The sequence below is a fragment of the Hypanus sabinus genome, chromosome 9 (assembly GCF_030144855.1).
Source record: "Hypanus sabinus isolate sHypSab1 chromosome 9, sHypSab1.hap1, whole genome shotgun sequence".
Taxonomy (NCBI): domain Eukaryota; kingdom Metazoa; phylum Chordata; class Chondrichthyes; order Myliobatiformes; family Dasyatidae; genus Hypanus; species Hypanus sabinus.
Window position 1 is genome coordinate 24,610,676 of NC_082714.1, and position 16,250 is coordinate 24,626,925.

Consider the following 16,250-nt stretch of genomic DNA (forward strand, 5'->3'; position numbering starts at 1 on the left):
GGCCACGCGCCAACACAAATAAATAAACTACAGTCAGTACATATATGTATATTGAATAGATTAAAAAATAGTACTAAAACATAAATAATATATACTAAAAAGGTGAGGTAGTGTTCATGGGTTCAAAGTCCTTTTAGGAAACATATGGCACAAATCAGGTTGTTGTGTGGCTTGGAACTGCACATGGTGGGATTTCCATGCACCTGCCCGATCTTCTTTGTGGTAGAGAGCATGTATTTAGGAAGTGCAACTACAGTGCATTTTGTAAACAGTATACGGTGCAGACAGTGGTGGGGCATGAATGCTTAAGATTCTGGATAGGGTGCCAATCAGATGCTCTCCTGTGTATAGTCTTGAGTGTTGCTGGAATCATCTTCAGCTGGATAAGTAGAGAATGTTGCATCAAACTTACAAGTCAGTGCTGAGAGAAAATCTTAGATCACCGGATGCTCATTTTACAGACATTCTGGTGAATTTCTGAGTTCAGATAACTTAAGAGGAGTGCTCAGTTGAGTGTGCAGACCTGTCACTGTCTATAGTGGAGTTGGTTGAGATGCTTCCTGTAGCCATTGGTTCTGGAGTGATTCGGCAAGTCTTACTCATTTATCTCCCCAGCATCCATCAACTAAAGGCCAAGTACTCTAAGGAGAATTCTAATGCAAAGCTTGCATTTTTCCCCTTAACTTTAAAAATATTCAAAGTCATCCCATTATTATTCACAAGTATTTTGAAATATTTTGTTGGCTGCTTGTGTAGTTGTAGTTGTGTAGACAGAATCAGGTTTAATATCACTGGCATTTGTTGGGAAATTTGTAGGTTTGTGTCAGCAGTACATTGCAATACAGAATAGAGTGAGGTAGTGTTCTTGGGTTCGTTATCCATTGAGTGTGTGTCTTCAGGCTCCTGCACCTCCTCCTTGATGGTAGTAATGAGAAGCAGACATGTCCTGGGTGATGGGGGTCCTTAATGATGGAAGCCACCGTTTTGAGGCATCGCATTTTGAAGGTATCCTCGATGCTGGGGAGGCTGGTGCCCCTGGTGGAGCTGGCTGAGTTTATAATTTCCTGTAGCTTTTTCCAATCCTGTGCAGTGCACCCCTCCATACCAGACTGTGATACAACCAGTTAGAATACTCTTCATGGTACACCTGGAGAAATTTGCCAGAGTCTTTGGAGACACCCCGAGTCTCCTCAAACTCCTAATGAAATATAACCACTGTCGTGTCTTGTTTGTAATTGCATCAATATGTTGGACCCAGAATAGATCTTCAGAGATGTTGACACACAAGAAATTGCTCACCCTTTCCACTAATCCCTCGATAATGACTGATGTGTCTTCCTTGACTTCCCCTTCTTGAAATCCATATTCAATTACTTGGTCCTACTGAATTTGATGCAAGGCTGTTGTTGTGATACCACTCAACCAGCTGATCTATCTTGCTCCTGTATTCACCATCTGAAATTTTGCCAACAATAGATGTGTCACACCAAATTTACAAACGCCATTTGTGTTGTGCCTTGCCACAGCTGTGGATGTAGAGGGAGCAGAGCAGCGGGATAGAGACGCATCCGTGAGCTGCACCAGTGTTGATTGTCAGCGAGGAGGAGATAGTATTTGTGATCCATACAGACTGTGGTCTCCCTAATGAATAAAAAATAGCTTTAACTAAGTTTGCTTAATAATTCGTGAGGAAAAAGTGTTCTGTCAAAGGAATTAACACATAGCAGCAGAATTAGGTCGTTCAGTCCATCAAGTCTGCTCCACTATTTGATTATGGCTGATTTATTTTTCCTCTCAACCCCATTTTCTGGCCTTCTTCCTCAACTTTGACACCTTGCTAATTAAGAATCTATCAACCTCCACTTTAAATATAGCTAATGACTTGGCCTCCAAAGCTGTCTGTGACAATGAATTCCATAGATTCAACACCCTCTGGCTAAAGAAATTCCTCCTTATCTCTATTCTATTCTGAGACTGTGTCCACTTGGCCTGAACTCTCCCTGTTTTGGAAACATCCTCTTCACTCTATCGAGCCCTTTCAACATTCATTGGATTTCGATGAGAGTCCTCCCCGCCCTCCATTCTTCTAAACTACAATGACAAGGGGTTCAGAGTCATGAAACACTCCTCATATACAGAAACATAGAAAACCTACAGCACAATACAGGCCCTTTGGCCCCCAAAGCTGTGCGGAATATGTCCTTACCATAGAACTACCTAGGCTTACTCATAGCCCTCTATTTTTCTAGGCTTCATGTACTTATCCAAGAGTCTCTTAAAAGTTCCTATTGTTTCCGCCTCCACCACCATTGCCAGCAGCCCTTTCCAAGCACTCACCACACTCTGCATAAAAAAACGTACCCCTGACATCTCCTCTGTACCTACTTCCAAGCACCTTAAAACTATGTCCTCTCATGCTAGCCATTTCAGCCCTGGGAAAAAGCCTCTGACTATCCACACGATCAATGCCTCTTATTATCTTGTACACCTCTATTAGGTCACCTCTCCTCCTCCATCACTCCAAGGAGAAAAGGCCGAGTTCACTCAACCTATTCTCATAAGGCATGCTCCCCAGTCCAGGCAATATCCTTGTAAATCTCCTCTGAATCTCCTCTGCACCCTTTCTATAGTTTCCACATCCTTCCTGTAGTGAGGGGACCAGAACTGAGCACAGTACTTCAGGTGGGGTCTGACCAGGGTCCTATATAGCTGTAACATTACCTCTCAGCTCTTAAATTCAATCCCACAATTGATGAAGGCCAATGCACCGTATGCTTTCTTAACCACAGAGTCAACCTGCGTAGCAGCTTTGACTATCTATGGACTTGGACCCCAAGATCCCTCTGATCCTCCACACTGCCAAGAGTCTTACCATTAATGCTGTATTCTGCCATTGTACCTGACCTACCAAAATGAACCACCTCACACTTATCTGGGTTGAACTCCATCTGCCACTTCTCAGCCCGGTTTTGCATCCTATCAATGTCCTGCTGTAACCTCTGCCAGCCCTCCTCACTATCCACAACACCCCCAACCTTTGTGTCATCAGCAAATTAACTAACTCATCCCTCCACTTCCTCAACCAGGTCACTTATAAAAATCACAAAGAGTAGGGGTCCCAGAACAGATCCCTGAGTCACCAGCCTCCATGCAGAACATTAACCCTTTAATTCCTAGGATAATTCTCGTAAACCTCCTCTCCAATGCCTACACATCCTTTTTTTAGATATGAGCTTCAAAACCCTCAAAATACCTCAAATGTGGTCTGACAAATGCATTATAAAGTCTCAGCATTACATTCTTGTTTTTACAGAAACATGGAAAAGCTACAGCACAATACAGGCCCTTCGGCCCACAAAGTTGTGCCGAACATGTCCTTACCTTAGAATTACCTAGGCTTACCCATAGCCCTCTATTTTTCTAAGCTCCATGTAGCCATCCAGGAGTCTCCTAAAAGACCCTATCACTTCCGGCTCCACGGCCAGTGGCGGCAGCCCATTCCACACACTCACCACTCATTATAGTCTAGTCCTCTTGAAATGAATGCTAACATTGCATTAGCCACCTTTACCACTGACTCAACCTGCAAATTAACCTTTTGGGAATCCTGGACTAAGACTCCCAAGTCTCGTTGCACCTTGGATTTCTGAATTTACTGTCCATTTAGAAAACAGTCTTCCTTCTACCAAAGTGCATGACCATACACTTCCCCAAACTGGGCTCCATCTGCCACCTCTTTGCCCATTCTTCCAAATCTGTCTCAGTCCTTCTGCAGGCTCCCTGCTTCCTCAGCACTACCTGCTTCTCCACCTGTCTTTGAATCATCTGCAGACTTGGCCATAAAGCCATCAATTCTGTCATCCATATCATTAGCATATAATGCAAAAACAAAACAGCAGACTCACACCGACCCCTGGAGCACCACTAGTCACAGTAAGAAAAGGACCCTTTTATTTCCACTCTTTGCCTTCTGCCAGTCAGCCAATCTTCTGTCCATTCTAGTATGTTTTCTGTAATACCATGGGCTCTTATCTTGTTTAGAAGCCTCATTTGCGACACAATTTGAGGAAATTGAAGAATATGGATCATGAGTATTAAAGAATTGAAGAATATGGAAAATACACTGAACCTTGGTAAGGGAAATCATTCTTCAGATTGCTTTATTATAAGATGTAGAGAATTCAGAGACAATTAAATCGATGTATCAAGTTAGGTAGAAAGGTGAACTGAGTTGTGAAGGGCTGTGGGTGACCTAATACAGATCTTTGAATTTATAGAAGGATTTTGAATGTTAAATAGTGAGGCATTTAAAAACTTAGTCCCAGTAGCTAGTCACACTTATTTACCTCAAAACCGTTCTGTTTTTGTGCACTAACAGACATCCCACCTCTCCCGGGAGTCTCCCACAAATTGATGGTGCTACCTCCCTGAAATGAGTGTTTGCAGGGTGGGATGACTGCATTAATTTTAATCAAAGTTGTCTTGGATAGTCCCCTACGGTCAAGAATTAATTGCTTGTGTTCTGTGGCTTGTAAGGTGAATTCAGAGACTCTGGCACAGGAGTGGCAGTGGGTGCTTGATGGGAGTGGGTTTGGGAGGTTCTGCCATTTCTGTTTGACCTTCACATGCTCCTGACAGACTATGAGACACTTCGTGCCTTCCCAAGTGTTATTTCTCCAGTTCATGTGGACATGGGCCCGGGTCCTATGAATTGATAGGATGTAACATTTTGTTTTAAAAGAGGGTTTGAGCACATTCTTGCAGTGTTTTATTTGTCCTAGAAATCTTATGCTATGAAATAGATTAGATTAGGGTTTCTGTTTCAAAAATCTGATTCAAGATGCAAGTGTGCATTTGTCATGTGTACATCAAAACATACAGTGAAATGTGTCGTTTGCATTAACAATCAACACACCCAACTGAATACTCCAGTGTCAACATAATGTGCCCACAGTATTGCCAGAATAACACAGAACACAGCAAGCAACAAGAGCAAAAAGAAGCCCCTTTCCTCTCTCCCACCCACGCACATAGAAAACACTTTAACCCCAGGGCAAGTTCCAGCGTCCAGCAAACATGGGCCTGCAGACTCTGGACTTTGACACCAAAATGGTGTTGTGTTTGTAGACATTTTCGCCATGCATCGGAGCAGGCTGAGTGTAATAATGCTGGGGTGTTGACAATTGCTTTGGGTTTTTTTAAAATGGAGGATACAGTGGTGGTAACTCACCAGTGTTCCAAGATATCTGTTGTAAGTTATTCCAGATTCTGGAATGAACAGGAGACCACAGCGGCTAGTAGCCAGATACCTTAGATCCAGATCTGAGATCTTACTTTATCAAGTAGACTATAATTTGATGTCACAGAGGCTGTCCACGTTTATTGTCCACAGTGGCACAGTGGTGTCAAGAAAACAATCTCTCCCTCAACGTCACAAAAACAAAGGAGCTGGTTGTGGACTACAGGAGGAATGGAGACTGGCTAACCCCTATTGACATCAATGGATCTGGGGTTGAGAGGGTGAACAGCTTTAAGTTCCTCAGCATAAACATCACCGAGGATCTCACATGGTCTGTACATACTGGCAGTGCCTCTTTCACCTCAACAGCGCCTCTTTCACCTCAGATGGCTGAAGAAGTTAGGTAAGGCCCCCCAAATTCTAAGAACTTTCTATAGAGGCATGATTGGGAGCATCCTGACGGGCTGCATCACTGCCTGGTATGGGAACTTGTATTTCCCTCAATCACAGGACTCTGCAGAGAGTGGTACGGGCAGCCCGGTGCTTCTGTAGATGTGTATTCAGGACATTTACAAAGACAGGTGCATGAAAAGGGCCTGAAGAGTCATTGGAGACCCAAGTCAACCCAACCACAAACTGTTCCAGATGTTGCCATCCGGGAAACTGTACCACAGCATGAAAGCCAGGACCAACAGGCTCTGGGACAGCTTCTTCCATCAGGCCATCAGACTGATTAATTCATGTTGATGCAACTGTATATCTATATTATATTGACTATCCTGTTGTACATAATATTTATTATAAACTACTATAATTGCACATTACACATTTGAACGGAAGCGTATCATAAGGATTTTTACACCTCATGTATATGAAGGACTCAAGTAATAAAGTCAATTCAATTGATCAAATTCCCCTGCAATGCTGTCTTTTGATGCTAATTTGTTGGTGAAATCATGGCAGAACTTGCTCTGCATGAATTCAACCAAGAGTTAAGTATAATCAATGTTTGTTGTCAACAATTCCTGCATGCTGGAAAATAATCTATAAAAAGGAAAAGAGCAAGGAAATTGAACTGGTTTAAAATGGAAGCGAAACGGTTGCCTTTTTAAAAAAACTGATATCAACAAGTCAAAGCCTCTGAGAGAAATCAAATGGTCTTTATATATTTGCAATCTTTTGAGAACTGTTCTCTGTTCTACTTAATGGACTAATAAAACATTCAAGCTAGGAGGATTGGGGTCAGGATGCAGAAGGATTAGTTTACAAGGATGGTGCTAGGACTTGAGGATCTGAGTTATTGGAAAAGACTGAGCCAAGTCCCTGCAGCAGTGATACTGGAATGACCTTAGCAACAGTATATCCGCAAAAGTTAAATGGAACTACAGTACGAGCTTGTGTGGGGAGTCAAACACAAGGTGTGGGGTGTCTATTTATTTATTTTTAGAGGTACAGTGCAGAACAGGCCCATCTGTCCCTACGAGCCGCACTATCCAGCAACCCACCGACTTAACTCTGGCCCAATCACTGGACAATTTACATGTAGAAAAGCTGGATGAACTCAGCAAGTCAGGCAGCATCCGTTGAAATGAGCAGTCAACGTTTCGGGCCGAAATCCTTTGTCAGGACTCGAGGTCTTCAAGGGTCTCGGCCTGAAATGTTGACTGCTCATTTCAACGGATGCTGCCCAACCTGCTGAGTTCATCCAGTGTATTGTCCGTGTTGATTTGACGGCAGCATCTGCAGTGCACTTTGTGTTTACTGGACAATTTACAATTTGAGGGATAGTAAATCAGCCATGATGGAATGGCAGAGCAGACTTGATGGGCCGAGTGGCCTGATTCAGCCTCTATGTCTTATGGTCACATTAACCCACTAACCGATAGGTCTTTGGACTGTGGGAGGAAACTGTAGCACTCGGAGGAAACCCCTGAACTCACGGGAAGGACGTGCAAGTTTTCTCACAGAGGATGGTGGAATTGAACTCTGCACTCTGACTCCCCGAGCTGCAATAGCATTGTGGATGTGAGATTGAGAGAGATGGTTAAAGTTTTCTCCTAACTGGTGCCAGTCATCCAGAGCTCACAGTTTTCATCTCATGCCTACTTCACTAATTTTTCATATTATTGTTATTAATTTCAGCCGTGGGCCCAGTGCCAGTCAACTAAAATTAGACAGTGGCTTTATTCCTTTATAAGGTGGATAATGAAGCTATATTATGTATTTCGCCTTCGCTTAAGACCTTGTCTGAATCCCTACAATTAACTTTCCACCTTGTCAGAGTTGTAAAACGTTCGTTATGAACGCCACTAATGAAATCTTTCTTGATTACGATAAAAGGAGGTTCTTCCTCTTTGTTCCTCTCAGCTTGTCTGAAGTCTTTAATGTAACTGCCCAGAACAATGTGCCTGTGTGGTTCAGCTGCATGGAATTGTACTTGCCTGGTTCCATTTTGATCTCTGCAGTCAGAGGCAGGGGATCATCTGCAATGGTTACGCTCCCTAAAGCTACACCCAAAGCCCACCCCAATAGCCCATCTACCCCATTAACTGAAAATGTAATTTTACTTCAATGATATCTGCCACCTCTCTGCATGTAATATGTCAATGATCTGGTATCTGGCACTGGGTGTGTAGAAATTTTCCCCAGCTAACTATTGGAAGATTCAAGCTATTGCTGTTGATGTTCTCCACAAGTAATAGACCTTAAATGCTGACTCCAACCCTCTCTCTGGCAGTTCTCTGAAACGGAACTAGGTCATGTCTGATCCAGAGATGAGCTACTGACTACATTGCCTGTGCTGTTACTGAACAAGGCTACTTCTATTTCTATAATATGCCTGAGCTGAGCCCCTACATTAGCTCATCTGTTGCTGAAACCATCAGTTGTTGCATTGTTAACTTTAGATTTTAGCAATCTATTGCACTCCTGGATGGCCAGTTCATTCGGCTGTTTCTTATCTTGAAGACCCTCAAACTCAACTGATGTCTCAACTCGAATCGTCCTTTTTACACTTAAGGTAAGAACATAACAAATAGGAGAAGGAACAGACCCTCCAGTTCTCTGAGTCTGCTCTGTTCTTCATCAGCTCCATAGCCATTTTGCTTAATGCTCTGAAATCTATCATCTCTGCTTTGAATGAAATCAACGATTATCTCTCTGATTGCAGGTCTACATTAACTCCTGATGAAGAAATGCCTTAATTTAAAATTTCATCAGTTTTCAAATCTCCTGTGCTTCCATCTCCAAAGTCTCCAACAATTCATCCACATTTTGCTTCCTGCGTATTTATTATTTTGTCACAAGCACCAAGTCTTCAACGGCTAATGCCCTAACCTCAGTAATGCCTCCTTAAGCCACTTAGCCTCGTTATATCTCTTCTTCAAGTGGTCTCTTACAACCTTGTTCAATGTTTAATTCATTGGTTTTTGTCAGCTGTTCAGTCTGGAAATACTTGAGTTCACCAAAATAAGCATCAGTTTGTGTTGGGTCTTCTGCAAGAACACAGATCCTGTGCTAGGTTAGCCCTTCTGCACGAGGCAATGAAGCTGTTAAGAATAGTAAGAAAATTATTAATGCGATTTGTGTTTGCTTTAGTATTTTAATGATTTAAACATGTTTTGAATGCTTATTTAAAATTATTGCTTTAAAGATTTAACTTTAATTCCTTTTTTAATACTTCTAACTTTCTGGAAATCAGGGTCACTCAGCAACATTGAAAAATCTTCACAGCATTGACAGATGACAAAAATGGGGTGAGGTTTACTGCCTGTGCCACCTTTCAACTCAGCTGTCTCAGGCTGTGAGACCAGCCTGCTAGGTGGAGGACCCAAGTGGGAGAATAGATAGTTGGTCTCACTCTGAAAAAAATTGGAGCCATTATCTTCTTACCTGACTTGCTGTCATCTTCTGCTCATTAAGACTTCTGATTTGATATCAATTTCATCTTTCTTAATTTGCTGATAATGCATCAACCTATGCAGAGCCAGATTATTGCATTAAAAGAAAAAAGAGAAGGATATAGGTTAGAAATAGTTGCACTGATTAATAGTGGTAATTTGTCCAAATGACCGCAATTGTGGCGAAGCTGAGATGAGTGGGTAGAGTAGTTGGAGATCTTCTTTGTACCTTCAATCCTTTCTTCTTCTTTGAGATATGGCAGGGAGCAGGCCCTTCTGCCCTTCGAGCCGTGCTGCCCGGCAATGCCCAACCTAACCCCAGCCGAATCAAGGACGAATTACAATGACTAACTAACCCATGAATGTTATATCTTTGGACTGCGGGAGGAAAACTGGTGCACCCAGAGAAAACCCACGTGGTCATGAGAAGAATGTACAAGCTTCTCACTGGTAGCAGCAGGAATTGAATCCGGGTCACTGATACTGCAAAGCGTTGTGCTAACCATCGTGCTACTGTGCCATCGAATTCTGTCAACGTAAACGTAGAACTTTATAGCACAGTATGGGCCCTTTGGTCCATTATGTTGTGATGATCTTTTAACCTGCTCTAAGATCAGTATCACTTTTCCCTCTTACATAGCTTTTAGTTTTTCTAGCATCCATGTGTAAAAGAGTTTCTTAAATGCCCCCAATGTATTTGGCAGGGTGTTCCATGCACCCACCTCTCTGTGTAAAGAATTTACCTCTGACATTCCCCCTATATTTGCCTCCAATCATCCTAAAATCATGCCCTTTGGTACTAATTATTTCTGCTCAGGGAGAAAGTGCCTGGCTGTCCACTTTATCTATGCCTCTTATCTTGTACACATCGATCAAGTCACCTCTCATCCTCCTCCAACAACAAGCAATTTGATATTTGACCTGATGCACATTTGTAGATTCTGATTTCAGCTGAGACATTGGCCTGGAAATTCTACTTCTCAGTGGAACAATGATTGCAGAATGGTTATGGGCCTTGTGCAAATTGCATCCTTACATTATGTAGATCCCAGAACTTAGAACAACAAATGTGCCAGAATTCACAGGTGATATTGAATGGACGTGGCTTTGTTTATCTCTGGGGAGAGATATCGAATGTTAATTTAATCTCCAGTCCAGATTAAAGGAAAGGACAACAATCTTAATTCAGTAGCCAATTTGTACTGCCCCTGACACTTTGCAGATTGAAGCAAAATTCTCCCAGGGAGAAACAAAACGGAAGTGCTGCGACCTTCCGTCGGCACTGGGAGTGAGAGGGAAAGACTGCAATAAGTAGGCAGGCAAATTTCAATTCCCAAGTGGAAAGCTGGAAATTGTGCCCATGGAGTGGTTGTGAGGTGCTGCCATAGATATCAATCAGTCTCAATAAAGTGTGCTCTCTGAGCAGCATTGCTGAAATAGTCTCTCAGGCAATGCTTGCTAGATTCTCATCAATGACTTTTAAGTCCCTATCGGTCTCTGTTTCTGCTGGGTGGAATATATTTTGCTATAAGTAATAGGACATTAAAATATCTTAGGTGTCCTACCCAATACTAGGGCCTAATTTACATATAATTACCAAATGACAGAAATGCTCAGGTCAATGTTATGTTTTAATTGTAATACTTGTTATACTTCACAAGAGTTAAAATCCTCCCCAGTGTTTCCTGTATTTAAAATTTAAATACAAGTACAAAGTAAATGGAAAATTACATGGCAGCAGAATAAAACCAGGTATTGTTTAATCTCTTACCATCTCAGCAGTGTGATAGGATGTTCACAGTTCTGTATAGTTTGAGGGTTGTTTTAAAAATTATGCCTGAATAATTATTGACAGGAAAACAAGGTTGTTCACTTCAAATGCAATTGAAGTTAATAAGCTTTGATATTTTTGGGGTTCAATAAGATTTAATACTTTTAAAACCCCCAGATAATTGTCAGGTAAACAAGAGAAAAGAAACTTGTATTTATATAGCTCCTTATAAAACCTCAGAAGGTTTTTTTTAAAAAAGTATTTTACAGAAATATAGCATCTTTGACTGGTTTAATTTACTTCAGGACTGGTGAGTATGGAATGATTTGTACATCTGTGAAATTCCAAGTACGGGCTCAGGCTGATTTAAGTGCCAGGAGTTGAGGGAAATGTTCACCCATTATAGTGAGTGGGGCAAAACTGGGCACAATAACACTGTCAATTTTGGCCACTGTGGTAATTCACTTTGTCCTAACAATAGTAGCCATGTTAGCATGTACATTTTTAATTGAAAATGACCCAATCATCATAATAGAGGAGCACAAATAAAATGCTGGAGGAACTCAGCAATTCTGGCAGCATCTACAAAGGGGAATAGACAGTTGATGCTTCGGTCTGAGACCCTTCATCAGAACAGGGTCTCTGACTTGGCCTGACTTGCTAAATTCCTCCAGCATTTTTTGTACTTTGGTCTAGATTTCCAGCTTCTGTGCTCAGTTCTGGTCGCCTAAGGATGTGGAAGCCATAGAAAGAGTGCCGAGGAAATTTACAAGGATGTTGCCTGAACTGGGGAGCACGTCTTATGAAAATAGGTTGAGTGAACTCGGCCTTTACTCCTTGGAGCGACGGAGAATGAGAAGTGACCTGATAGTGGTGTATGAGATGATGAGAAGCATTGATCGTGTGGATAGTCAGAGGCTTTTTCCCAGGGCTGAAATGGTTGCCACAAGAGGACACAGGTTTAAGGTGATGGGGAGCAAGTACAGAGGAAATGTCATAGACACATAGAAAACACAGAAAATAGGTGCAAGAGTAGGCCATTCAGCCCTTCGAGCCTGCACCGCCATTCAGTATGATCATGGCTGATCATCCAACTCAGAACCCTGTGCCTGCTTTCTCTTCATACCCCCGATCCCTTTAGCCACAAGGTCCATATCTAACTTCCTCTTAAATATAGCCAATGAACTGGCCTCAACTGTTTTCTGTGGCAGAGAATTCCACAGATTCACCACTCTCTGTGTGAAGAAGTTTTTCCTCAACTCGGTCCTAAAAGGCTTCCCCTTTATCCTTAAACTGTGACCCATCATTCTGGACTCCCCCCAACACTGGAAACAATCTTCCTGCATCTAGACTGTCCAATCCCTTTAGAATTTTATATGTCTCAATAAGATCCTCCACCCCCCCACAATCTTCTAAATTCCAGCGAGTATAAGCCTAGTCGATCCAGTCTTTCTTCATATGAAAGTCCTGCCATCCCAGGAATCAATCTGGTGAACCTTCTTTGTACTCCCTCTATGGCAAGAATGTCTTTCCTCAGATTAGGGGACCAAAACTGCGCACAATACTCCAGCTGTGGTCTCACCAAAGCCTTGTACAGCTGCAGTAGAACCTCCCTGCTCCGGTACTCGAATCCCCTTGCTATGAATGCCAACATACCATTTGCTTTTTTCACTGCCTGCTGTACCTGCATGCCCACCTTCAATGACTGGTGTACAATGACACCCAGGACTCATTGCACCTCCCCTTTTCCTAATCGGCCACCGTTCAGATAATAATCTTTTTTTTTGTTCTTGCAACCAAAGTGGATAACCTCACATTTATCCACATTAAATTGCATCTGCCATGAATTTGCCCACTCACCTAACCTATCCAAGTCACCCTGCATCCTCTTAGCATCCTCCTCACAGCTAACACCGCTGCCCAGCTTCGTGTCATCTGCAAACTTGGAGATGCTGCATTTAATTGCCTTGTCTAAATCATTAATATATATTGTAAACAACTGGGGTCCCAGCGCTGAGCCTTCTGGTACCCCGCTAGTCACTGCCTGCCATTCTGAAAAGGTCCCATTTACTCCCACTCTTTGCTTCCTGTCTGCCAACCAATTCTCTATCCACATCAATACCATACCCCCAATACTGTGTGCTTTAAGTTTGCACACTAATCTCCTGTGTGGGACCTTGTCAAAAGCCTTTTGAAAATCTAAATATACCACATCCACTGGTTCTCCCCTATCCACTCTACCAGTTACATCTTCAAAAAATTCTATAAGATTCATCAGACATGATTTTCCTTTCACAAATCCATGCTGACTTTGTCCGATGATTTCACCTCTTTCCAAATGTGCTATTATCACATCTTTGGTAACCGACTCTAGCATTTTCCCCAGCACCGATGTCAGGCTAACCAGTCTATAATTCCCCGGTTTCTCTCTCCCTCCTTTTTCAAAAAGTGGGGTTACATTAGTCACTCTCCAATCCTCAGGAACTAATCCAGAATTGAAGGAGTTTTGAAAAATTATCACTAATGCATCCACTATTTCTTGGGCTACTTCCTTAAGCACCCTGGGATGCAGACCATCTGGCCCTGGGGATTTATCTGCCTTTAATCACTTCAACTTACCTAACACCACTTCCCTACTAACATGTATTTCCCTCAGTTCCTCCATCTCACTAGACCCTCGGTCCCCTACTATTTCTGGAAAATTATTTATGTCCTCCTTAGTGAAGACAGAACCAAAGTAGTTATTCAATTGGTCTGCCATGTCCATATTCCCCATGATCAAATCACCTGTTTCTGACTGTAAGGGACCTACATTTGCCTTAACCAATCTTTTTCTTTTCACATATCTGTAAAAGCTTTTACAGTCAGTTTGTATGTTCCCTGCCAGCTTTCTCTCATTATTTTTTTTCCCTTTCCTAATTAAGCCCTTTGTCCTCCTCTGCTGGACTCTAAATTTCTCCCAGTCCTCAGGTGTGCCGCTTTTTCTGGCTAACTTGTATGTTTCTTCCTTGGAATTGATACTATCCCTAATTTCCCTCGTCAGCCATGGGTGCACTACCTTCCCTGGTTTATTCTTTTACCAAACTGGGATGAACACTTGTTGTAGTTCACCCATGCAATCTTTAAATGCTTGCCATTGCATATCCACCGTCAAACCATTAAGTATCATTTGCCAGTCTGTCTTAGCTAGCTCACGTCTCATACCTTTAAAGTTACCCTTCTTTAAGTTCAGAACCTTTGTTTCTGAATTAACTATGTCACTCTCCATCTTACTGAAGAATTCCACCATATTATGGTCACTCTTACCCAAGGGGCCTCCCATGAGAAGATTGCTAACTAACCCTTCCTCATTGCTCAATGCCCAATCTAGAATGGCCTGCTCTCTAGTTGAGGTAAGCTTTTTACTCAGAGAGTGGTGAGTGTGTGGAATGGGCTGCCGGCAACAGTGGTGGAGGCGGATACAATAAGGTCTTTTAATAGACTTTTGGATAGGTACATGGAGCTTAGAAAAATAGAGGGCTATGGGTAAGCCTAGTAATTTATAAGGTAGGGACATGTTCAGCACCACTTTGTGGGCCGAAGGGCCTGTATTGTGCTGTAGGTTTTCTATATTTTTATGCTTCTTCTGCTGAATCTCTTGTGTTCAATGGTTCCATTTAACATCCGAAAATGTATACAGTATACAACCTGAAATTCTTACTCTTTGTGTACATGCATGGAAATGGAAGAGAACCTCAAAGAATGACTGACAAAAAGAAGTAAGAGCCCCGAAGCCCCCAGTCTCCCCTCCCATGCACAAAACATGAACAACCCCCTTCCCCTCCCACTTCAGCAGGAAGCATCACGATCTGCAGTCAGCAAAAATTATTATTTACCTGACAATTTGACATGCCACAGGCTCTTTTTCTCTCTCTCTCTCTCTCTAGACAGGTGCGCCCTTCCACACTGTGAGGGCGGACCAACAAATCAAACAGCTCGCTATTATGATGTCACAATCTGCTGCAACACTCTTATTCCAAGGGTCTTCAACCTGAGAATCTGGAGTGGAGGGGAAATGAGGGAGTGGGCGAGTGGGGGAGGGAGGAGGAGAGAGATATTGCCCGAGTACAGAGGCCGCATCCGCTGTCTCGATGTTTTGCTTTCTCAGTCAGCGACACTAGCATGGACTTGGCCTCTACTGCAGTCTGTGGCAGAGCATTCCATAGATTCACAGCTCTCTAGCTAAAAAAATTCCTCCTTACCTTGTTCTGAAAGGTCACCCTCAATTTTAAGGCAGTGCCCTCTTATTCTGGATACCCCCACCACAGGAAACAAGCCTCTCCACATCCACTATATTTAATCCTTTCAACATTTGGTAGGTTTCAATGAGATCCTCCTGCATTCTTCTAAATTCCAGTAAATACAGGCTCAAAGTTGCCAGACACACTTCACATGTTAACTCCTCGATTCCCAGAATCATCCTTGTGAACCTCTTCTGGACTCTCTCCAGTGACAACACATCCTTTCTGAGATATGAGACCCAAAATTTTTGACAACACTCCAAATGCAGCCTGACTAGTGTTTTATAAAGTCTCGGCATTATCTCCTTGCTTTTATATTCTACTCCTCTTGAAATAAATGCCAACATTTCTCCTGCTTTCTTTTCCACAGACTCAACCTAAAAGTTAACCTCTGGGAGCCTTGCATGAGGACTCCTAAGTCCTTTTGCACCTCTGATGTATGAACCTTCTCACCATTTAGATAATCGTCCACACTATTGTTCCTTTTACCAAAATGCATTATCATAAATTTCACAATGCTGTAGTTCCGCCTTACTGTGTTTACCATACTGGAGGAGTTGGCTTCTGTACAGTTGGAAATGCATTGAGTGAACAGGCTGATCAGTATACTTATCACTGTGGAACTCCAACTTGATGCCACAGCAGCCATTTTGGAGCTGAGGAAGGGTATTGTCGTATTGACAAGGATGGTTCACAGATGTTCTCACCGTACCAAAGTGGTATCACAACAACTCCTTACAGGATAGAGTACTTGCTGTATAACCCCTTTGAACACTCATGTCATTAATATGATGGCAGAGCTCTAAGAATGCATGGAAGCTTTGCTAACTGCATGCAGGAGTCATGCAACTGCTGTGAATTTGTCCAGGGAGGAGACTGAGGCTGGGTTATGTGGGGACTATAGACAGGAGAAGTGGAGGAGGAGACCAGGTTACATGGAGATTATATACACTAGAAAGATGTGCAAGGCTGGGCTTGGAGATGACCACCGATTCTTGGAGGGTTGCATAGGAGGATCACTCTCTCTGTAATGGTCCAAACTGAGGTCTGAGCCATACTTT

At 42.6% G+C, this 16,250-nt stretch overlaps 1 protein-coding gene and 1 long non-coding RNA gene across 3 annotated transcripts in view; both read right to left on the reverse strand.

Annotated features, from left to right (window-relative positions):
* The window catches only part of ercc4 (excision repair cross-complementation group 4), a 238,271-nt gene that overhangs the window by 129,743 nt on the left and 92,278 nt on the right, over positions 1-16,250 (reverse strand). The window lies entirely within an intron of this gene.
* On the reverse strand, positions 34-14,688 carry LOC132399194 (uncharacterized). Of its 2 annotated transcripts, XR_009513905.1 has the most exons (3): positions 9,131-14,684; positions 7,120-8,787; positions 34-1,641 (listed from the first exon to the last, which is right to left on the reverse strand). It is a non-coding gene; the product is annotated as an uncharacterized LOC132399194 (long non-coding RNA). The 2 variants fall into 2 exon arrangements; XR_009513906.1 differs by lacking the exon at positions 7,120-8,787 and having other exon boundaries at positions 9,131-14,688.